The sequence below is a fragment of the Lagopus muta genome, chromosome 6, assembly GCF_023343835.1.
Source record: "Lagopus muta isolate bLagMut1 chromosome 6, bLagMut1 primary, whole genome shotgun sequence".
In the NCBI taxonomy this organism is placed as follows: Eukaryota; Metazoa; Chordata; class Aves; order Galliformes; family Phasianidae; genus Lagopus; species Lagopus muta.
This window is the reverse complement of record NC_064438.1, coordinates 57274659-57298745: the sequence shown is the minus strand read 5'-3', so window position 1 is coordinate 57298745 and position 24087 is coordinate 57274659. Positions and strand designations below refer to the sequence as shown.

The 24087-nt window shown below is 43.8% G+C and overlaps 1 long non-coding RNA gene across 1 annotated transcript; it reads left to right on the top strand.

Annotated features, from left to right (window-relative positions):
* The first annotated feature begins 12249 nt into the window (after positions 1 to 12249).
* Positions 12250 to 22168, top strand: LOC125695137 (uncharacterized). The gene is made up of 3 exons (XR_007377825.1): positions 12250 to 12291; positions 21175 to 21288; positions 22015 to 22168. It is a non-coding gene; the product is annotated as an uncharacterized LOC125695137 (long non-coding RNA).
* The last annotated feature ends 1919 nt before the right edge of the window (positions 22169 to 24087 follow it).

The following is a 24087-nucleotide window of genomic DNA, read 5'->3' as shown; positions in this document are numbered from 1 at the left end:
CAACCCTGCCCAGCTCTGGCTGTTCATTCCTTTAACTGGCTGTGGTTAGCTGTGCACAGCCCTGGGTCTCCCTTTGCTCATCTCTCATCAGCTGGCCCTGGTGTGTCGCCATGCTGCATCCCAGTCCCCACTACATCAGTGTGTTAATGATAAATATCTCCTTCTGCTTGGAGTAATTGCTTGTTACTCCTGCCTATACACAGCTGTGGTGGTACCATACAAAGATAAACAAAAGTAGAACAATTGAACCACAGATAGCTGGTCAATTAGAAGTGCTGTCTTAGCCAAACCAAGTAGGAGAAAGCTGCAGGCAGGTCAGGAGTTCAGGCCCAGCTGAGGCCCAGCTGAGGCCCTGCAAAACTTAGTGCCTGCAGCTGGCAGGAGCAGCCCTCTATTGCAGGGCTGCAAACCCACTGCCAAAGAAGACAGTGCTGAATGGGCAATGCAAATGCATCTGATTAAGAAAACTGATATGCAAAATAGATAAATTGGGAGGGGGATTAAAGAATCACCTTTTAGGGATGACTTCTGTAGATTTTCTTGCTTTTCTTCAGGGACAGAGGCTTATTTTGCTGACTCAGGTTGGAGGTGTGAGGCCAGGTAGCCAGTGTCCTTGTTAGCTTGCTGTAGACTGTAGTAGAGACTTCATACCCATTTTACTTGGTTTCCCTGAAGCCAATGTACAGATATCTCAGTGACAGGTTAAATAGATGTTGCAAAAGGATGAAAGGGTGGAGGAATGTGTTTTTGTGTGCATCTGAAGGTTCATAATAAGCAACAACCCTGAGCTGGTAATAAGTTGTGCCTAGGAAAAGCAGGATGCTTGTGGATGTAACATTGTGCAACAATTACAGAGTGAGGACTTGCTTCTCAACCTCTGCAATGGCCTCACCCCAAGGTAATTACAATTAAAAATATGCATATATATTGCTTTTTTATATTAGTATTGGGTAAGGTGTGAGAATAGCTGGTGAAAGCTCCCAAAAGTAAAGACCCAAGGAGCAGTGCCTTGGGGAAGCAAGTGATGGGTGATACTTGGGGTGGCTGTGCTGAGGGCTTTTTGCTGTCCCTGCAGCACAGAGCCCATTCTATCTGCAGGATCCAGCTGTGCCAAGTAGCTCCTCACTCCCCATCAGCCTGCTTGGCTCCTGGAGGTGCTGCTGGGTGTAAAGCTGGGGATGCCCAGGGTCCCTTGATGGAATTTATATGAGCATTGTTTTTTGGAAGTTCTCCTAATTTGCAGAGAATACTTTTCCCTAGGGGTAACACTGCACTCATCTCTCATCTAACACAGCGGGGATGAATGAGCATGGAAGAAGGGTTCCTTTGGGCCTTCTTGGCTGAAGATGTGCCATTTTGCAAAAACAATGGGAGAAAAATTCCCCTTGTTCTTACCCATGAGTCTGGATGGAGTCCCAGCAGAATTGGCTTTGAGCTCCTTCAGACCCCTTCCATCTGCAGTTCCCTGCTGCACTCCTCCTTTATTTTCTCCTCTTGTCTGGACAGCAGACAGGAGCTGTGGCACACTGTTAGATTTCTGTTGTTTGATGCATGGTACAAAGCCAAGGAAGAGCCTGGTGACAGAGCTCATTGGGCAAGGAAGATGGAAGAATGCCAGTTAGGAAAAGTATGAAGGCAGAACCAATCTCCTTTTGGGATGAGTCACTCTTTGGTAGGTAAAGGACAGGATTTGACCAATTAACAGATTCATAGAATGCCCTGTGTTGGAAGGGACCTCAAGGATCACGAAGCTCCAACCCCCCTGTGCCATGCAGGGCCACCAACCTCCCCATTTCACAGCAGCCCAGGCTGCCCAGGGCCCCATCCAACCTGGCCTTCAACACCTCCAGGGATGGACGGGGCATCACAGCCTCTCTGGGCAGCTGTTCCAGCACCTCACCACTCTCACAGCACAGAACTTCCCCCTGACATCCAACCTCCATCTGCCCTCCCTCAACTCCAAACCATTTCCCCTTGTCCTGCTGTCATCTCCCCTTTCCAAGAGCTGACTCCCCTCCTGTCTGCAGGCTCCCTTTAGGTACTGCAGGCTGCACTGATGTCACCCCACAGCCTTCCTTTCTCCATGCTGAACAAGGCCAGCTCCCTCAGCCTGTCTTTGTAGGGGAGGTGCTCCAGCCCACCCCGATCATCTGAAAGATTCTGAAAATAGTCCTCTTATATTTCCTTCTTAACACTGAGAAGGCCACTTAAGAAGTCAGTAAATCCTGAGAAAACGTTTCTTGATATTTATTCAATACACTTAACATTAAAAAAAACCAGCATGTCCCTGCAGTGCTTTGGAATCAGATGATCTATTTCATATACAACTTTCCAATGCTTTTAGAAGCAGCTTTCCCACTGGGCTCCTTTCCCAGCTCTATGAGTTCCTTTGCTTACCATCCCATGCTATGGGTTGGGTGTCCCACGCCTGATCAGAGCCTTGAAAACAGGCAGGAGGAGGCTGTGCTACAGCCCTACAATTGACTTTTTTCCAGCTCTCTGATGGGTGAAGAGCCCGTTTCTGTTCCCAGGAGGGGCTGCATTGGAGCAGAAACCTCAGTGCTGCACTTAGAGTTCAGGAAGCTGCTTCTGAAAAAATGGGACATCTGGCATCAATGAGGCTGTTAGTGCTGTTTGTGAGCTGAGCACACTGCTGCTCCCAAGGGCGGCGATGCATTGTAATTCTTTGCTGTTCATTAAACAGAATATTTTCCCAGTTTAATATCATAATAGTCGTAATTGCTCTGCTCATAAGGACCAAGGTTTACTAAATTGAAATCGCAAAACCCACTGAAGAGTATTTTATCACTCACACTGTAAAGGCTTCCCTATAGCACGTGTATTCTTATACTTTGCAAACAGCTTTAGAAGATTAACAGAAAGCATCATAAAAATACTCTTTAAATTAAAGATCGCATTGACTTCAGTGGTTCACCCTTCCCCCATACCACCATCCCACAAATAAAAACACAATGATGTTTACATGGTTTCCAAACCATAAAACACTCATTTTTCATTATTTCTCCAATCTCATAAAGCAGACTTCAGTTTCTCTGTAACCCAGTACGTCTTAAAATGAGGCCTGACATTTAGTGCTGATAGAAAATGCACAGAAAATGGTTTATATGCACATTAATGAGATTACTGTGAGAATATTAATTGGAAATAGAAGTGGGATTCATCAGAGGAATGTACTGATGGGCAGATTGCAGCTGAGGTGCATTTTTTCCATGACTTTATAAGCGTTACCTATGCAGGGCTCCACCTCCAAGATTACTCAATGTGACACCAATGTAAGAACCAGCCTTACCTTCTGCTGAGGTAATCCATTCCTCTGCCCAAATGATGGCACTGGGGAAATTTGCTTCTACCTGGAACTGACACTGATTAGTCAAGATGGATGAGAAGTTTTGTGTAATGCTGTTTTCCTGTGGTTGCAAAGTGATTCTTGGAGATCTGCACTCCATGTGGGAAGGTGCTGGGATGGAGCTGGTGCTGATGGCTTGCCTGTGAATCCTTGTATTACAGTGGGGATGACTTTCCCTGTGTTTTCCCTATTTATACCCACAGCTTCCAGTTCTTGGTGTGCATCCCACTGGAGACTCTCTTTGTGCTGCCCAAGCTGATAAAGTCTCACACTTTGGTCATGGTCAAGCAAGTGCAGCTTTGCTGTGCTTGAGTTTTGGCTCAGCTTTGTCCTGACGGACCTGTCACACTGGCACAGAACAGAGGTACAAATAATTACAACACAGAATAATTACAGCTGTGGCACACTTGACTGAACCAATGACTTCTCACATATTTCTCTCAGCGGACGACAGGAACAAGGTATAATGGATTATTTGTCACTACAGTGGAATTGTAAGATGCACACGGGAAATACTTTGCACGACGCTGTTCTCCATAGGAAGTGCTTTGTTGTTTTCTAACACAACTTTCTTCTGGTCTTCATTTGCCAAAATTAAAATAATTGATCTCTTTGGGAAGCACAAGCCCCCTAACAGTGATTGCTCCCAAATACAGCTCCCAAATACAGCATGCATTAACGTAACTGCGTTGCCACAGAGGTGACTGCGTACTGTTAGGTTGGAGGAGGGCAGGGAGTGGGATTAAGCACATCATCCAATCAACCCCGAAGGTGTAATTCAGTATAAATCATTTTTTAATCAACGGGAGGATATGTTAAAGTCATTTGCTTGTGGTGTCTGTTTATATAGAGAAAATGCAGTGATATTAAACAGAGTTTATGTCTCTGGATTTATGCTTAAATTGGTTTTTTTTATTGGCCCATAGCACAATAGGCAAATGAGATATTCTCAAATAAATGTTTGTCATCCAGGATGGCTACGTGCCTGTTGTTGATTCACCACCTCAAGTGATAGATTAAAAAGATCCCTGTGCTCAAGTCTTCATGTTTCTGTATTGGCCACGTTTTGCCTTTGTGTGATGCTGAGATTTCAGTGGAGTTTTTCAGTGCAGATGTGGGCAGGAAACTGCAGTGAGGGGCATGGGTTTAGCTGCACTGCATTGCTCTGCTGGTAAGAAATGCACCCTGGTTGGCACTGATGATGGCACTGTGGCAGCTTCCCATGTGCAGGAAAGGAAGAAGCTAATAACCTGGGATGTGACCCCACGTGAGCCAGTTCCTCTGCTCATTTCCATGCACAGATTATATAGAAAAAAGATAGCTGCAGCCTCTGGTTAAATCTTAAATCCCCTCAATATTAATAGCAGAGCAGGTAGCCGTGCCGGGGTCTGCAGCTGAATGCCCTGCCTGTGCTGCTGCTGTATTTGCTGAATTTAATGCCGTGCTTAGACCCCATTACTGTAATGGATGGCAAAGAAACAATTTAATCGTCTCGTGTGCTCTGAGGGTTAGTGGTTTTAATTGCATTTAAGCGGTTTCATGCATTAAAAGTTATGATTTTAATGTAAAGGAAGAAGTGGCAGGAAAAAGGGGAGTGTGGAATCACAGAATAGCCAGGTTTGGAAGGGACCTCAAGGATCACAAAGCTCCAACTCCCCACCACAGGGCCACCAACCTCCACATTTCATAGCAGCCCAGGCTGCCCAGGGCCCCATCCAACCTGGCCTTGAACATCTCCAGGGATGGATGGGGCTCTGGAAGGCTGGTGCGTGCTGCTAGCTGGCAGGAACAGCACTGGAGGTGGAAAGAGTAAATCTGGGCTGTCAGATTTTCACAGATTTTCACAGATTTTCCCTTACTGCCAGGACTTTGGCAGTGCTCTTTTTGGGCTCATGTCTGTGGTCTCATAGACTCAAACAGCAGTTGGGTTGGAAGGGACCCCAAGTCCCCCCAGCCCCACCCGTACTGTGGGCTGGGTGCCCCCAGCTGAGGCTGCCCAGGACCCATCCATGGCCTCGAGCACCTCCAGGGATGGGGCACCCACAGCTGTGAGCAGCTGTGAGGCCTCACAGGGCAGAACTGAGGGGCACAGTCCCCTCCCTGCCTGCTGCCATCCCTCTGTTGGTGCAGCCCAGGATGCTGTTGGTTCCAGCAGTGGTTTGTTGGACATGTGTGCTCTGCCAGTCTTGACTTCCCCATCTCCTGGTGAAACCCCCACAAATGGCACTTGGTGTCAGCAATATTTCCCTTTGACTGAGGACTGTAAGGGAGCTTGGAATCCCCTGCCTCAGCACTGTGGCTGGTGGAGCATACAGAACTGCCTCGTCAGTTAATTAGCCCTGATAACCCTTTGGCCTTTCTTACCATCCGTGTTCAAGGATCAAGAAGTGGCCTCACTCACTCTGCAGGTTTTGCACTCTCAAGTAATTTAAAGGATAAAAAGATGCCTTTGCTGTTAGAGCTGTTCCCAATCGCTCATCCTGGGAGCTGCACCTCCCAGAGACAGCTCACCTAACAAATGGATGCACCGCACTCGTACTGGACTCTTTGGAAAATTACTAAAGATTTTCAATTATACATGCTCCTTTCCCTACGTTTAAAATGATATGTGCACGCATTATGGACTTAAATTAATATTTGAGCTATTAATTGGAGATTGCACTTGGCAGCAAGTTATTTTTTGTGGTGTAGTGCTCGTGTACCCAGAGCTAATACGATGACTGCACTTTTAGTGGCTTATAAATAAATAAAACCAAATGAAATTCTTTGGGATCTGCTCCTACCGAGCTATCAAAATGAATCAGGTTGATTATGGGGCTGCTTGTTGTCTGGGGTTGCCCTTTGCCTGGCGTTTCTTTGTGCCATCCCTGGATGCAGGAGGGAAACCTGCAGTGCATTCCAGGTGTCCAACACGTGAGCAGAACTGCCCCCCTCTGCAGCATCTGCTTGATTTTTGTGCTGTGAACACATGTTTGTGAGCTGTTCTGTGAACTTCATTCCTTTCTCATGCTTGTGGATGCATTCTCTGGAGGCATTCAAGGCCAGGCTGGATGTGGCTCTGGGCAGCCTGGGCTGCTGGTTGGTGACCTGCACACAGCAGGGGGTTGGAACCCCCCTGTTCAGCTGTGAATTACCTATGGACATTTTAAGGGACGGATGGGGTTGTTGTATGTATGGTGAACTCAGCCTTTGCAAAGCTGCTGGGGAAGTCCTTGTTCAGTTACTTTCTAACTCCTAGCGTTTGCAAACATTGCCTCCCCATCAAAAGCAAATAAACACATTGTACAGAACACACAAGAAATACACTTTTCATTGCTGGAAAATCTGGCTGACATTTTCAGTAAGTGCTGTAATTTATATCCTCTTGAACGCTTTTTTATAAGCAAAATGTGGCAGCAAATTATTAACATTGATTATTTGTTATTTATTGCTTAGTAATGTATCTCTAGCTTCCATATCAGTGTCCTCTTGTGACTGGTTTCTATGCCTTGACTCACATAGTGTCTGAACTGTTGATTCATAACATTACATACATGATAAGCATTTTAATGTGCATATTCCCGTGTTAGGAAATGACCAAGGAATAGGCTGAATTAGTCAAAACCTCATCATTCCTCCCTGCTGACCCCTGGGGCTGTGAGCAACCTGCTCTAAGGGGAGGTGTTCCTGCCTATAGCAAAGGTTGGAACTGAATGATCTTAAAGGTCCCTTCCAACCCAAGCCATGCTGTGATTCAGTGGTTAAGAGGCTGAGTTCTATGTGCCCTGTCTGCCTTGTGGTCAGCCCTTGCCCTCCATATGCCTACCTGGCTGTAGGGCAGCCCCTCTGAGGCCGTGTTAGTATGTATGAGCTAACATAGGCACTTCCAGGGCTTTCAGACAATACAAATGGCTGACTTTCTCTTTATTTTTTAATAAAATGTATTGGCAACATGCAAGATACCAGTGCCCATTGCATGGGTCAGTGGCTGTCTGTGTGCTGTGCTGTCAACTAAGGGTTGTAGGAGTGGGACTTGCATGGTAGATCAGTATCTTATGGCTGCTTCTCTGCTTTCTCATAGTGAAAATCCCAGCTGAGCTGTTGAGGTTCCAAACAGCAGCAGACTGTTTGGGGCCAAGATTGCTGGGCTGTGCTTGCATCCAGATGTTTGTCCATCCCACGCAGCAGCTGTTAGAATCATTAGGGATAGTAAAGGTCACCAAGATCACCAAGTCCAATGCCAACCCATCACCACCATGCCCACTAACCACATCCTGAAGCACTGTCTCTGAACCACCCTCTGAGTTCCCTTTGGTTCCTGCAGTTTTGGTGGGTTTGAGGGCTCTTGTGCACATGAGTTTAGGTTGGATATCAGGACAAACTTCTTTACAGAAAGGCTTGTTAAGCACTGCAATGGGCTGCCCAGGGAGGTGGTTGGGTCACCATCCCTGGACGTGTTTAAAAACCATTTGGATGTGGTGCTCAGGGCCATGATTTAGTGGAGGGCTGTTAGATTTAGGGTTAGGATGGTTGGGTTGTTGTTGGACTTGATGATCTTTAAGGTCTTTTCCAACCTGAGTGATGTATGATTCTATGAGGACTGTAGTACAGGGGTTGTGGGGCAGTGAGGCTGTGCCAGGCCTTAAAAAAAGGAACAGCTTATAAATTGCTGTTTGTCATTTTTCACTTTGATCTCATATTTAAATGTTTTGAGATTTAGAGTCCACTCAGTAGTTGAGGTGTTGCCTAGTTACCATTTTTGATATCGTGGAGAAAGAATAAATAAAATGACATTTTAATATTAAATGCTGTGGCTCCAGATGTGCTCCCTGTCCAAAATCCTTTCTTGAAAAAGCTCTCATTCTTACTGGGAGACTTTGAATTTCATCCTCCTAATTTGATATTTTCAAAAATAGATGTATATATATTACAGCATTGCATGGCATTGTTCTGCAGTGGGGAATCCAAGACTGGGCATTTGGTTAGCAGGCTGTCAGCCCCAGGAAGAAATCCTTGTGCTGCTGGGAGCACAGAGGAGTCCAGCACTCTCTGCCATCCCTCAGCTGCTGCTCATCAAACTGTGGGGTCCTGCTCTGCTGTGTTTTAAGCTGCCATGGACTTGTGCTCATTGCAATGCATGGCAGAACTCCCCACCAAGCTGCCCCAGGAGAGCAGACATCCATCCCTCAATCAGCCCATAATGAGCTACCCTGAAAATGCTGGCGAGGGCTGAGAATGAGGTGTGGTGTTCCTCCTCCTACATGTTGCACGCTGCTTCCTCTGCTCACTATGCTTTGATGGGGTGCCTGACCTCCAGTCTGCTTGGCCATTCAGTCCTGACCTTTCTCTTCCATTCCCTCCTCTATAAGGAATTCACCAGTGTTGTTTTTAATGAACAGCAGGTCATTAACGATAAACAAAAGGGGCCTGGAAACGTTTGCTGCCAGTAATAATGAATATTCACATTTGGTTTGGTCTCATTCAGTGAGGGTGTTTGCTATGTGAGTTTGTGCTGGGAAAGATCTGCCTGCAGGCTTTCATGGGTGCAGCCTCGTGTTTCTTGGATGTCCTTTCCTGGATCCTCCCCATAAGAAAGCACAGCAAGGGACCCAGGAAAAGCAGATTAAATGATGGAGTTCAGTAAGCTCTTCAATGATCAAGAAACATAAACCCAGGAAAACTTCAGCTGGCACTGATATTTCAGAGGAATCCCTGAATTAATGAGAAATACATAGCTCAGGAATCTGAAGTGCCTTTCAAATCATTAACACTGAGAGATGGAGACACAGAAATCCTTTATTGCGTGGTTGTGTCATACTGTTACTGCATCACTTAAACACTGGCAGGAGCAAGCTCTGTGTTAGCTGCTCCAGATAACTCTAATTGATGCAGTGGCTTTCAACTGATTTTAATTTCTGCAGCAACATAAAGTGATGGGAAAGTTCCTTTGGAGCCAGGAGATCGGTGAATCTTTCCCTAAACATTAACAGCAGTATATAAATATGAGTATGTATGGAGAGAGAAACAGCTATAGATGGATATTTTAAAAGCTGTTTCTTTTTTTGGTTGTTTATTAATGAATCTTTATATTTATTTATTTATATGCATATATTTAATACAAGGAAATATCCAGGCTGAAGATGTGCATTCCTAATGTAAGGTTGATTTTTGCTTTAAAACAGTGCAATAGTTTTCAAAGCAAGCTATACACAGCACGAGCTGTTCACGGAAGCAGTATTTATTTAGAGTTTGGAAGGACATTAAAACAAATGTTAATTTAACAAGGTGGAAGAAAGGAGTAGTTAAGCAGTCCCCACAAACCTTTCTTTCCTGCTTCATGGTGGCATGGATCATATCTAGAGCCTGGAAGGTCTCATCCTGCTCACCCATCAGCTGGCTGTTCACATCTGATTTCAGGGAGGAGTGTTCTCTTGGTGGACAAGGTGCAACAAAGCCTGGTTGGAAGCCAGAGAACTGCCTTAGTTTTCCCACCACATGGAACTGAGCACCTGATGGAGCTGTGGGTGCCCTGTTCACTGCAGGGCAGTGGGACCAGATGGCCTTTAAGGGTCCCTTCCAACTGAAGCTATTCTGTGATTCTGTGATGGTGAAGTTCAGCCTCTCTCCTCCCAACAAGCCGTCCCCTTTGCATTCCTGTCTCAGCACTCCCTTTTTCTTCTAGTTCAGAGATAAACATTCTTTTCTGCTACCCCAGTGTTGAATCCATTAGGACAAATGTGGCCTCGTGATACTGGGCTTCTCATAGGATTGGCACTGGTAACATGGGCACAAGAGCTCTGCATCTCTGCAGGACCTTAGAATTTGATGCCCTTAGTTGTGAGCAGATAAATCAAAGTAAAGTCTGATTTCAAAATGGAAAATGTAATTTTAAGATGAAAATCTAAGGTGATTTTGCAGAAATAAATTGATAAGTTCTTTAAATGTACACATCTGATAAACAGTGAAGGCAAGAAAATTAGTAAGTTACCCAAGAAGCTACCAAGTAGAGATGTATTCTCAAACCATTTTTAACTTTTAAATTGTTTTCTAGCTTGTTGTGGAAGTACTACCCTCAAAATAGTTATATCTCATTAAAGGATGAACATTCACCATATTTCATTTCTTGAAACCACACAGCACTTTTGAGCTGTTCATTAGGGAATTTTATTGTCTTGATTGGCTTTGTTGTTGCTCAAATTATGTAAAATGGAGTAAACTCATCTTTTTCAGTTTCAAGCAACCAAACCCCAGTTGTCTCTCTGAAGATGAGACGTTCATTCTGTAGCTGTCCAAAGCACATTTTCCAGCAGCATTATAAGCTATTAAAAATAAGCTTCTACTCTGAATATTAAAACAAATTCCACTCAAGTGGCAAAAGCTGTCTTACCTACAATAAAAGCCTTTTCTGAAGATCTGGTTAATGGAAACCACATCATTCAAGCTTAGCTGGCAAACAATATCTGCCAGCATATCCAGCAGTTTGGGAAATTTATCCATGAAGCTTAATTGGCTTTAGATATTTACATTCTAAATCTTCAAAGGGAAACTCTGGTTTACCTAATGGGTCGCCCACGCTTCTCTTTGATGAGCCTTGTCCTGAATGAAGATGGCTCCAGTTGAGTTCAGGATAGAACCTGCACGACACTGGGGATCTGCAAGTCTCCAAGGAAAGCAGTCATTCTGCAACCTTCACCTCGAAGTCTCATCTCCTCAGCTGGATTCTTCGTAAGTATTTTGTGAAAGGAGTTGACAGATGATTTTTTCCCCTCCCTTCCCTCCTTGTTCTTCTCCATCCCTTAGCCAGAAGAGAAACCTTGTTCTTGTTCTGCCTCTTCACACTCTGCTTCCAAAGCACACGGCCTCAGCTCAGATCAACAGATAACCCGACTCGTTGGTTCCTGTCCAGATGCCTGTGCTGCCCAACTCTGGGAGCGATGATGTTTATCAGACAGACGGCACCTGCTGTGACACCAGCCATTCACATCTTATAAGAAGATGCTCAGTAGTTTATAAGCAGAATGTAGTGCCTGTTGCAAGCCAAGAAATCAATTTCTCAAGCCCCAGCAGACACCAAGCCACAAGTCCTTCCTAGAACCTAGCTCAGATTGAATTATTGCTTCAATTCCACCTGGCAAAGGTGATGTTAATGCAGAAGATGAGCTAGGAGAAAATAAATAGCAACTGCAGTGAAAATTCATATGGGTGAAAGAGAATGTGCTTAAATGAAATATTGTCTTCCAGATAGCATCTTGTAAAATCAGGAGGCAGCTTTTAACTCAATAGACAGAAAATTAGATGAGTGATTCCTATGTCAGAAAGTGCAGCTGCACACCTGATTCCTACCAAGTTCTGATGAAAGTTGCCCTGAGGCTGCTTCTGGAATAGGACTTTTTTTTAGCATTTCTACTGCATTTTGGTCACGATGCTGAAGCAATGCACCACTCCTCTGTTAAACAAGCAGCATACTGCTCCCTTTGCCCCTCCATTTCTCAGTGGTACCCTAGAAAAGAATTTTGCCAGTTCCCAACAGGTTGTGGGGAAAAGAAAGGAAGGTATGGGCCCATCCATATTGCCGTAGCATATAGCTACAGCAAGACATGGTGCTATAGAAAAGGTCACTGGACTGTTTACTAAAACCATCTTTCATCTTCTTTTAGGAAACAGAGCTGATAGTACAGTTACTAGAGCAAAGTCATGGTTTGGAGAGGAGAGCTCACATTTGTGTACTGCCAAACACTACAAAGAGGTGGAGATGTTCCAACAGAAACACTCTCCAGGAAAGGCCTCAGCCCTGTCTGCCACTCCTCACTTGGTACAGGTGAAATCAATAAAGGTAATGAGGATCTGCTGCTTAAATAGTTGGTGCCAAGCCAGTGCTGGTGGGTCATTGCATGTAAGTCAGGGTCAGAGTTTTGTGCTAGGAAGAGGAATGGGGACTGTGGAAGGTTGGTACCCTGTTTTATAGTGTTGTATATTGGGCTTTTTGTCTTGCTTGTTTGCTTTCTATATATTAGGCTTCTCTCTCCTATGGAATGTTCTCTCCTGTGCAGAGGAGTTTGGTGGGAAGTCGTTGAGCAGCTTTTGATTACTTTTCAGCAGCTGACCTCAGTAAATGTATTTTGAGGCAGAAGCCTTGAGCTGGCTACAGGCAGGATTCTAAAAAAAACAATTGGTATCTTACTGTGACAGTAAGACATCCCTAAAAGATGAAGGAACCTATCTACTTATGTTGCTGTAGTTCTGTCTGAGATGCCTTTTGTTCCTGGGGCTGTTAGTTCATGTGGTTACAAACACGCATCCTATTACATTATAAGCTCCTGTTCTTATATGTCACTTGTCCAGTTAACTAAATTGCAAGCTCTGAAGATCATTTTCGGAGCAAATACAATCTTGATACATCTCATTTGCTCATCAACACTGTGGTTCTTTGTTAGAGTCATCAAACATGACTTCAATAAAAACTTGTGATTTGCTACGTTATCTCTTTCTTTCAGTCCTGCCCTGTTTTGTGGCCCTGCACTGTGGCTTCTCAATGCTATGGGACAGAAATCGGTAGTCTCCAGGGCAGCTACTGGTAGCTGACTTTATTCAGCTGTTGATTTTTATTTTTTGAGATGATTCAAGCCTCCCAAACAGTGTAGACAGCTGCTGTTGTGTTGCTGTAGACCCTCTGTGTGCAAGATCTAGGTGAAATAATAGCTGAGTGGCATGCCTGGGTTTTTGCTTTAAATACGTATAATGAACGATGTAGCTCATAACTCATGTGTTTTGGTTTTCTTGGGCTAAGGCTGTGTCTCGCATCATGAACCTGGACTAAGAGCATGGAGAGCTGGGGTCCTAATGAGCTTTTAATACTGATTGGGATGAAATATATTGGGGTTTCGTGTAGAACTGAGAACTTTGGGCTGGTGGGCTCTACTGTCTGATCAGTAGTGTGCTTGATGTGCTAGGTAATGTTCAAGAGGCAAACATTTTCACAGTATAAAGGAGGGCTTCCAAAAAAATTCACCTGGATCTGGAAACAAGAGCTTCTCTCATATCTTCTAGTCTTGCTTCTTAGAAGTAGTTTCCCAGGGAAATTTGTACCCTTTGGACACAGAGTTAATGAAAAGGTAATGCGTGTGTTTAGCACTCTACTCTCTTACCCTGAAGGAAAGCAAAAAGGAAAGACAATCAGAATTGCTTCCTCCTATGTTCTTTATAATGCTTCTGTTGGATGATGAAAGTTGAGTGATGAAAGGCTGTCATCGTGCTCAAGAAATTGATCTGTATTTAGTTTGGATTTATCAGATAAAAGGAGTCAGTTTTGGTTAAAATGGGCTTACCAGCTGGTAATTGATCAGCTTGCATCCATGAAGAGATGAACAGCAGTGACAGAAACCTCTTTCGTCTTCTTCTCTTCTAGGTTGACATGCATAGATATCCATTCATGGATGATTGGAAATGACAAATTCTCAACTATTTTTATTTTTACTATTTTTTCAGTGTGCAAGGAAGATAACTTGAACTGGAGATAAAACAGAACTTAGATGACTAGTTCCTCTGAAAAGCCCTTGCTTGATCGTGTGGGCCTGGAGGTAGTGGAGAGATTGCTACAGGGACAGTGCTGTGTCCTTCATCTGCAACCCATGGCAGCCCTCATTTCTGTTTTACTGGCACAGGCTGCCCAAGGAGGAGGAGTCCTAAAGCCATGAAGATGTGGCACTGAGTTATGTGGTCATTGGGTATGGTGGGGATGGGTCTGGGTTGGGCTTGGTGATCTGGGAGGTCTTTTGGAACCTGAATGATTCTCCCCATGCCAGACACTCAGTTTTGCCCAAGCCTTCTTTTCTGCTCCTCTTCCTTTGTTATTATTTTTTTATTATTATTATTATTATTTTTAGCTCTTTACCCATGCAAATGACTTTAGGATGTAATTCCCTGCCCTGCACGCTGAATGTATAACTGGGGTGAAACGCTGGCCTGTGTTTATGGGACTTGCTTGCTATGCAGTGTCTGGGCTTGTGGTCATTATATCCCTGTTGGCAGCATGATACTGCATACAATGTGCTGGTTGTGATCCTAACGTGGTCTTAGGGAGGAACTTGGAACTTAACTTTAACTCTCACTTCTGTGCCTGTATTTTCTGCTGTCCCATCTCTGAGGTGTGTGAAAATGATTAAAATTCTCATTACTCATATGAACAATGTGGAAAAGAACAGCTCTGGAATTAAAATTCAGAGAGAAATTGAATCCCATAGCAGAGTCTGCATTTATATTCAAAATATGCTAATATGCTGTTCCATGAGGTTTTTGAATTCAATCAGGAAATTACCTAACAATAAAAGCCTAAATATATATACAGAAAGGAAAGCAAGTGACAAAGTCAGTTGATGGTATTGATAAAGTCTAAGCCCAGATTTAGATATGGTGATTGATAGCTTTTTTTTTTTAATCATTCTTTGCTCTTGCTTGGCATTGGCACAGTGAATAAACATTGTTTTTCACTCCTCCTTTGGTATTATCTAGAAGTTCTGAAGAAACGAGCTGCTCCACACAATGCACTTGGCTTCTAATTTAGTTTATTACGTAACTGAATGCAATTGCTAATAGAGAAATTATTACTGGCTAATTGGCCTAGTTAGTATGAGAGAAGACCAATTTCAGTATAACCATAGCTTTCATGTTTTGTTACATTGCTTGGCTCTTTGATGGGCATGGCAGGAGATAGTTAGCTGTTTCTTACTGCACAGGCATGCAGTGTTCAGCATGGGGACAGTAGGATGCTTTTGGAGCGCGATAGGCAGTAGGAGGTGCCTGACTGCACGGATGTCACTGGGACTTTGCTTCTCTTGCAGCAACTGGCTGAGTCCAGATGTTTGGATATCTGTTGGCACTTGGTTACAGCGCCTGTTAAAAACTTGCCTGCATTGAAGTGTCAGGGCTTTGTCATTAGAGAGGCTCCTGTTGCTGGATGAGAGTCCTTTGAGTAATTTTGCTGACAGACTTGCCCAAAGAAAGCAAGCATTAGCGGCGCAGAAAAGAAGTGTGTTGCCAGATACACAGGTTGTTAATTGGCTGGTCCTGTGGGAGATATCAGGGTTTTTGTGGAGGTAACAACTCTGGAAGCTTTTTCTAAAGCAAAGAATCTCAAGTAATTGCATCATGCAATATGCAAAGCACCTGCCTGCAAGCAGAGGCTGAGGCACCGCGGGGAGGCGGGCTGCAAGTCACTGTTTGGCAGCCAGAGGTTCAGCTACAGACCTGCCAATCTTTCTTAATCAGGGGGTTGAATAATCATGTTATTTGAATGGGTTGTTCAGCCCGGAGAAGAGAAGGTTGCGGGGTGACCTCGTTGCAGCCTTCCAGGACCTAAAAGGAGCCTACAAACAGGAGGGGAGTCAACTCTTGGAAAGGGGAGAGAACAGCAGGACAAGGGGAAATGGTTTGGAGTTGAGGGAGGGCAGATTGAGGTTGGATGTCAGGGGGAAGTTGTGTGCTGTGAGAGTGGTGAGGTGCTGGAACAGCTGCCCAGAGAGGCTGTGATGCCCCGTCCATCCCTGGAGGTGTTGAAGGCCAGGTTGGATGGGGCCCTGGGCAGCCTGGGCTGCTGTGAAATGTGGAGGTTGGTGGCCCTGCATGGCACAGGGGGGTTGGAGCTTCGTGATCCTTGGGGTCCCTTCTAAGCCAAGCCATTCTATGATGGATTTCAGCTCACGCTGCAGTGCTGCAGGGAGATCCCAGCAAAGGGCATTGTAACTTCTGCCGGGAACCTGGAACTTTTGCATTTGTCTTTAAAGGTAATTGCTGCTTACACATGGGAACAAAGAATGTTTTTGTATGCTGAGCAGGTGCTTTTGTGCTGCTCACTGGTACTCTGGTTGTGATGTAAATGGCTTCTGTGTTGCTCTGAGCAAAAGATGGTTCTGTAAGTACAGCTTGCAAACTCTGTTCTGCAATATCTGTTAATTCTTATCTGTGTCTTTCAGACGCTTCTATTTCCCTTTGACAGCTGTGTGACATAGGCTGGCTCTTTCCAGAGTCACTCAGCTATTTTCCATATGATATAATGGCACACTTCTGCAGGTCATGTTCTTACAAATCTGGAGCTAGGTGTTCATTGCATTGGCAAGGGCAACCTATATAAGATGAGACCAGTATACAAAGCTTGCACATAATTAAAACCCATCCAGGACCATTTTCAATAACTAGAGTTCATTGCATTTTTCTTCATACCAGTAAATGATCCAATATCAAGGCTTTTCCAACACTATCAATCATTTTTCAGACACCAGGAGGCTTTCTTGTCTCCAGAAACGTGCACGGCCCAATTCTGACTGGTTTTATGTTGGCTGTGCTGTGTGTGATGAAGATTAGACAAAATTTGCTTCCTAATTTAGGGCCTTCAATGGCAACTGGTAGATTCTTATATATATTGACTACTGCACCAGTGAAAGAGAGGGAAAGAAGATATGAAACATCCATCCTGATACTCCTAAAGCCTATACTCTGCATCCTATTTATAAATCGTTCTGTGCAGAAGGATGATAATCTTGCAATATCCAAAACTAACCTGTACCTTGACCTGCCTGCTTGAACTGCAGGGAGCCCTTGGCTGGGTAAAGCTGTGTTTGCACTGGAGCGCTGCGTGTGTGCGCTCAAGAGCCCCAGAGGTTGCTTTCATGAATTAAATTACAAATAAAACACATCTAATGCCTGAGATCTTAGAGCATCACAAGTGCTTGTGTCGGGCAAGAATGTGAACTGTGCCACCTCTATGAGCTCTTGAACATCTTAAGCCTCAATTTGAAGTCCCAACATTTAAACTGTATGTAAACAGTTTTTTTTATCCAGGTTTAACAATGATCTTTATTCATGTGCCAGACTGAGGTGTCTTTGTATGAATATGAGGTAAGTGGTGTATTTAGAGCCTTATGGAATTTTGCACAATCTTTTTTGTTTCCTCAGAAAGCAAAGCTTGAAGTTTGGTGCATTTATTTCCTCCTTCAGCATGGTCTAAAATGCAGGACCAGAAACACTACTGAGTGGTGGAGATGGATGACAGTAACTGGAACAGCATGATCAGTTGCTCCTGTTCTGTCTCAGTGCGACTATTCAGATCCAAATGTAATTCCATGCACGTATGAAGAATTAAGGCGTGTATTTTTTTCACTTCCATCGTGAGTTATTATCTGTTATGTCTAAATTTGGCTCTGCTATTGTTGAACTTGCTCAACAGTTGAGTACTTAAATCTCAGTCGCTTTCAGTCTTGTCTTTAGATGTGTTGCGCTTCTTCCTGGCTCTAGGATGCTGACACTTTATATTTGACAAGTTAAGATGAATGGTGTTCTGACATGTGATGTTTCTTTAACTCCTCCTACCTTTTCTTAAAGTTAGTGAAGCCTGATTGTTTATTCTATGCTGACAAGATTTCATCATGCCCAGCTGCTTTTTGCTCAAATTTGTGCCATGGCTCCTGCTTCTCCTACTGACCCAGATGTAGAATTGAATGTATGCTTGCCTGGCATATCTATGTTATGCTGGACATCCTCAGAGTAGTGTTGAAGCTGCTAGCTTGCATGGGAGCTGCAAACTTCAAGGGTCTCTACCATACTTGAACATGATTTCCATCTGGTTGTGTTGAGTGGGCATCCCTTGCTATTACAGATGCAGTTGAGGGAGTGCCATGGGTGGTGGCTTTGTGTGGTGTTTGATAATGAAAATAAGCCCAAAAGTGATTTATATTAAAAGGGCACGTGTGAAGGAGAGAGGCAGATTTGCTGCCTTGCTGGTATTGGAGGAGGCATCAGTGTCTGCTCATGAAGAGCGGCTCATCCTGGGGCCTCGATGCCAAGGCTCCCTGGGTCATTGAGGCCAAGAATCTGGAAGCAGCTTTGAGTTGCCTCTGGGTTTTCATCTGGATTCTGGGTTTAGTCACCAAGGCTTTGTGAATGAACAACCAGAAGAGGACCAGGGACTGCTTTGGGTCATTCTCTGCAGTCAAGTGGACTGGACGTAAGAAGGTGTATGTGTGTTGACACGGGTTGTGCTTTCCAGTGTTGCTCCAGGCATGGCCCTTGGCTGCTTCTTCATCACTACCTTGAAGCTTTGTCTGGAAAATCCTCCCACAAGTGTTAGGTGAGATTTGTGGGTAGACTTCATTCAAGTTCAACTTCTTTAAGCCTTCTGGCCAGTGTATTCTGTCTAGGTGAGCTAGAGCCAGCATGTTGACAGGTACATGTGAAGACCTATAAGAAATACAGGCTTTCTGAATTGCATCTGTGACTCTCAAGACATGAATGATTATGGTTTGTTTCCCTGTTATCCTCCAGTGGCCTGGATATCCTTACAGCTTTCACAACGTCCTGTTTCAAATCCATGGTTCATATTTTTGAACTGCATTCTTTTCCTTTCTGCACGAGTAAGCTGTTAGCTGTTGAAATGCTGTTTTTTTGGCTTATTTGTGAAGCAGAACAGCCATTTACGGAGGCTCTGAAGGAGGGAGGATGAGCAATTCTGAGACGGGCTAAAAGCAATCACCAAGCATGAAGCAAAGCAGGTCATGACTCCAGGCAGTATTAAGTAAGTCATCAGCAGAGGGGAGAAACAGTAGAATAGTAGAAACAATTCAGAATGTTTCTAGGGATGGCTTTTGAGGACAGCTGTGGAAGAAAGTGGGAAGAGTTTGGGTAAAATTCTCTTAAACTGATCAACTAGGAAAGGGTTTTGAACTGAGGTGACGCTATTAGCTCAAGCAACACTCGCTAAATTTTCTCTGCTTTTACGGCCTATCGAAACAAAATGTTTTATTTAACCTGGAGTAAGTTTCTCTCTGCCCCTCGGTGAGTGTCATTGGTTTGACTAACAAACCAAGGAAATCAATTATTCTCGCAGTGCTGAGCACAATGTGCTTCACTCTCTAACCAAAATCAGTAGGAGTGTTTAAACTGTGGTGGAATAGCATGGGGTTGTTTGTGCTAAAATGCAGCGCGTGGTAGACAAATCCATTGAATATTGGGCAAAAAGCATTATTGCTTATGTCTAACAGCTGTATTATCATTATATGGTTGGTTACTTTCTAAGGGATTCTAAGACTACTTCTGATGGCAGAGCACTCCAAAACAAAGAGCTCTGCTCTTGCAGCCTAGGAAGAGGAAATTCAAATGTCTAGGCAGTATTGGCAGCCTTGGAAAAGGTAATCATTGTGTGGTTGTTTCTTAGGCGTTGTCAACGTACAACTGCTGGATGTTTTGGCTTTGAGAAGTGTTTGCAAACTAGGGGTACTGCTGGGAGATTAGGTGACAGATTGAGCCGTAGGTAAAAGCACATTACCTTGAGCTTGGGGAACTGAGTCTTAGCCCGGGCAAAGCCTGCACTGAGCCAAAATACTGCCTTAGGTCTAAGCTATCTCAAGTGCCAGAGCTTAAGTATGTTGAAACTTGGTGAAAATGTCTACTTCCAGGCTAACCATCTCTTGGCTGCTGGATAGGAGAAATAATATTTAGACAACGGCCATAATGAATGGCCTTTCTTGGCACAGAGGTCTCTGGCTCAGGGATCCCATGCTCATATGAGGCAGGAACACGATGCTAGATGATAGTATTATCAAACCCTGAATAACAACTGGATTCATGAAAGCAGTGGCCTTCCAGCTAAAGACCTAAACTGAGGGTCTTTCTCTTTAGAGTAAAAGTTTGTGATTCAAGTGGGTTAGAAGCTGGGCTGGAGGCAAAACATGAACTGCGATTCTGGAGATACAGATTGCAATTGTAATAACTTCAGAAATGTTCTCACTGCATCCAGGACTGCAATGGAGCCAGTTCAAGTGTCCCTGGAATGCTTCTGTTGTAATGACCATAATACTTTCCAATTTAATGTCTTGTAGTTATTACATGTACAAACAGGGCTCTTCTTGAAAAAAAGAAATAGCTAAAAGGGCAAAATGTTGGCAGGTAGAATGGATAACTTTTAAAGATGCCATGTTAAGACATCTACAGCAAATGCATATCATGTACTTAAAAAAATAATAATCCTTAGGAGTCTGTCAACTTCGTAGGCTTTCTTTACAGTCAGTAAGAGAGAGATGCAAAGGGAGAAACTTCTGCTTCTATAAGAAATTGTCCACTGCAAGAAACGCATGCATTTGCACTTCTCAGAGACCACAAAGTATTTTCAGAAACTGTAAATGTGCCTCAAGTTGAGTCCATGCTTGTGATGCAAGGTGAATTTGTGGGGATGAGTAATGATAGATCAGGAAATGCAGCCTGATTTAGTGGGCATGGTGGTGATGTGAGCATCAGCTCCAGCTGTTGACTTAGTGGTCTTTTCCAACCTTAATGTTTCTGTGATTTTTCTGTATTGCTTTCATGTGAGGGATCTTTGAGAATTTCTTCACTGGAGCCTTTTTTCTTTGAGAGAACGCAGTTTCAAAGTCAGGTGCCAATAAAACAAGTTAGAGGGGCATTACTAAAACTGATAAACTGAACTGTTAGGTCCAGGTTGCTGTAATCTCCTCCACACAAAGAAAAACTGAAATAAGATTTAAATGACCTGGCCATTTATGTAGTAGATAATTGTTCATTTAAGCTTGCATTAGGGGGATGAACGTAAAAAGGCCTGGAGGACTTTGCAGACCACTGAATTTCAATTCCATGACTAGTAAACCAGGTGAAAGTAGAACAGTATTGATAAGTGTGATACAAGAGGAATAATACTTGCTCAGCTGTGATTCAACTTGATTAAAGGCGATCTAAGCATTCCCTGCCAGAAGGGAGTCAGTCCCTAAACTGAGATTAATTTCTTTTGAACTTAGTTTCGTTGTAGGAACGAAATGGTTTCTCATTCATAGGAAATGTGGATGACAGCATGGTGTTCCAGAATTACTGAATGTGTTTTACCTGCAGTGAAGATGCACCAACTGTTTGTTCTCTGCAACACATGATGAGGTGCTAACTGCAATCAGGTGAGAACACCAGGGAATGGATGCTTAACAAACTGCCTAATCACAAGTCCATTATGCTCTCAGAAGTAACAAGATGCTGAGTGCTTCAATTAATACTGGGCTTTTTGTATAAATCTTGTTTTTATTAATTTTACAGCAATTCCTAGCAGGTGCCTGCCAGTGGGAGCTCCAGCTAAGTGTGGGGTGCTCAGATTTTGTTCAGAGATGGGTTTAACCATATCTAGAGTCTGGATGTTAAATAAAACACCTATTATGCATTATTATCCCATGTCTGCAACAAGTTATCACTTTTTTTTTAAAAGTACATTCTTTTCTCATGTAAGACTGATCTCAAATGAGTACTTCTTGCACACAGAGGAGATACATTTGTGCACTGAGATTTTTTTATGCAGCGTGTACGCATGTAAACACCCTCCATGTGCAGGACTCGTGTGCTCAAATGCCTGTTCCCATAGCTAAATGGAGATGTTACTGCTCAGGAAAACTGCAAATGTTTTATATTTGCATTCAACAGATATATTCATTTCCACTTCTTAAAAAAGAAGCAGTCTATCTCAACGAGTGTAAACAAATCTGCTGCATGGATATATTGAAAGAAATAATCGAGACATTTTTGGGAAGTCTTATGTTACATTTGGTGCTGAAACTCTGAAACGTGTCCATTTCAAAGATGTATTTTTGTTTTCTTGTTTTTGGTGTCTTTTTTTTTTAATGTTTGTTTTGCAGTTTTAACTTTCACGTTGCAATCTGGCATATGTGGATATCGACACATCTGTTTTGAGCATGTATTTTGGAGAACAAAGTATGATATGTCTGTGCTGGTTGCCAGCCTCAAGACCTGGCACTCGGGTTTACAGAGGGCTTTGGGTGCATCAGGCTTCCATTGGGTGCATCAGGCTTCCATTGGGTGCATCAGGCTTCCATTGGGTGCATCAGGCTTCCATTGGGTGCATCAGGCTTCCATTGGGTGCATCAGGCTTCCATTGGGTGCATCAGGCTTCCATTGGGTGCATCAGGCTTCCATTGGGTGCATCAGGCTTCCATTGGGTGCATCAGGCTTCCATTGGGTGCATCAGGCTTCCATTGGGTGCATCAGGCTTCCATTGGGTGCATCAGGCTTCCATTGGGTGCATCAGGCTTCCATTGGGTGCATCAGGCTTCCATTGGGTGCATCAGGCTTCCATTGGGTGCATCAGGCTTCCATTGGGTGCATCAGGCTTCCATTGGGTGCATCAGGCTTCCATTGGGTGCATCAGGCTTCCATTGGGTGCATCAGGCTTCCATTGGGTGCATCAGGCTTCCATTGGGTGCATCAGGCTTCCATTGGGTGCATCAGGCTTCCATTGGGTGCATCAGGCTTCCATTGGGTGCATCAGGCTTCCATTGGGTGCATCAGGCTTCCATTGGGTGCATCAGGCTTCCATTGGGTGCATCAGGCTTCCATTGGGTGCATCAGGCTTCCATTACAGCAGTTTGGCCTCTGTCCAAATGGATCTTCATGCAGTCTTCCAAGACTGGATGCTTTGCTAGATAAGGACAATGTGCAAACCAGTATTTCTTAGTAGGACAAAAACAAACCTGAGAAAGTCTGCTGAAGCCAACTGCATGCAGTCTGAATTTGAAGAAACTCTGTAGCCTTTGATGAATGTAGTCTGAGGCTCATACGTTTAAGCCAGGAAGACTTGTTATTTGATTGACTGAGGAAAATTTCCCCCTTTTTCTCTAATCTGCTTTTACTGTAGTCTTCTGTCTCTGAAAAGAAAACCGAGCTGCCTGTACCTAATTTTGATGATTTATATGCCTAAATTCAGGGAATTTCTGCTCTGAATCTTTATTTGGTAGAGATGTCTAAACGTAGTCTAGCATTAGTCATCTCAGACCAAGTGAGAAACAGTTTCTTCCATTCTTTTCTCTCTTTCTTGGTTTACAGAAGCTCCTCCTTGCTGAAGATGTGTTTGAGAGCTCTGCGCCTGGTGGTTGGGCACCCAGCCCTCCCCAGTTTAACGTAAAGGGAGTCTGAACATTTAACTTGGCTGGGAACCACCTGCTTTTATTTTCAGTGGTTTTCTGCAGCCTTCAAGGTGAGGCTGGATCAGGCCCTGGGCAACTTGATGGAGCAGTGGAGTCCCTGCTTGTTGTAGGCAGCTGGACTAGATGGCATTCAGAGGTCCCCTCCAGGTCTAAGGATTCTATGGTTCTGTGATAAAGCTATCCTAGGACTAACCTCTTATTTTCCTCCCCTTTAATCCTTCCAAACTACATACTTACCCTCTCTTCAGCACTGTAGAAGGAAGTATAAAGAGTGGCAAAGCCTTGGTTACAAGCAGACTTGATGAATATATATCATGATATCAGGTTTTCAGATGATTTTAAAAAGACGTTGTCCTGTCTTAAATGTTGTCCTGGCAGGATTAGGCCCAGAAGAAAAGCACATGTTATCACTATTAACAGAATGATCCTTGGATATGAAAATAAATCCTAACAAAATACTGGCTGTAACCTTATCTACAATTGTAATCCATGTGGTCAATCAAAAAATGGGGTTAATGTGACTTGATCTGTGTAAGTGACTTCAAGGTAAGGATCTGTTGGCTCCTGAAGGTGTCTTAATAAAGTATAAAGGTAGGGAGAGAATCAATTACTGAATTGAAACAATAAAAATTCAAGAACTAATTTGCTGGGGTTTTTTAATATATGGTTGTGCTTAACCCCTGTTGTGAGTGATAGCTTCTACTGGTGTGTTTCTAGTGCTAGTGAAAGCATCTCTGAAGTGTACTTGATCCAAAACCTAGCTATTCT